This window comes from Aplysia californica, unplaced genomic scaffold (genome assembly GCF_000002075.1).
Source record: "Aplysia californica isolate F4 #8 unplaced genomic scaffold, AplCal3.0 scaffold00025, whole genome shotgun sequence".
Classification (NCBI taxonomy): Eukaryota; Metazoa; Mollusca; class Gastropoda; order Aplysiida; family Aplysiidae; genus Aplysia; species Aplysia californica.
This window is the reverse complement of record NW_004797295.1, coordinates 154091-155028: the sequence shown is the minus strand read 5'-3', so window position 1 is coordinate 155028 and position 938 is coordinate 154091.

The window sequence follows — 938 nt, the reverse complement described above, 5'->3', positions numbered from 1 at the left end:
ATGCATTAAAATCGAGACCTGTCAGGTCTTTTAGAATCCAGATGCGCATGCAAAAATTCAGAGAGACTTGCCACTTAGATTCGGTGTAATGAGGTCGATAAGTTGTCAATTTGGTGTTGTCCAGACTAGTTCTTTTCTTGTCCAATGTCCATTGATCCTCATAGATCAACATTTTTGTTCCAGTACAGCCCCCACATCAAAAGAGACATGACAATCTTTTTATACCCTTTACTCAAAGAAAACTCAAAAGAGGTGTAAGTAAAATATTAATTTCATCTGGAGGGCTCGAAGTCCAAGTAATGACTTGTCTGGAGTTCTGATGACCGCGGGGTCAAAAAGCTAGTGGCATGTTTTGTTAACAGCATACATTTCATTGTTGTTGATGATTAAATATTTCAAAAATATTACAACCTGAAGTTTTCTTGTCATCTTTGACATAGCCTATACGATCACGTGTCAGAGTGGTGTAACCAGTACAACAACACCTTTTAATACCGTTACGTTAAATTCGAGTATTTTCTGTGGAAAACGTCTGTCCCCGCAACATGGCAAAAATCCAAGACGGCCTCCACTGCGACCAACTTTTTAATAAAACTTTAAAAAATTCCGTCATAATTCTTCTAATTAGTCAACAATTAACCTATATCACATTTAACAATTGAAGGAAAGTCAATCTCTAACATTTTCCTCGTATCATGTACATCTCCCGTTAAGACATCGAATCGCATGTTGTAGACATTTATTGAGGCTGGTTGTTGTGGCCCCATTCTCTTTACGCGTCCAAACCCTCCTATTTGATGTTGTCCCTCGATATTATTTCGTTTCGATGTCCACTTAATTATTGTTTGATGCCTTCGGGGTTTTTTGTGTTGTTTTTTACACTCAGTAAATAACGTCTTGACAGAATGTATATGTAATGTATGATATATATATATATA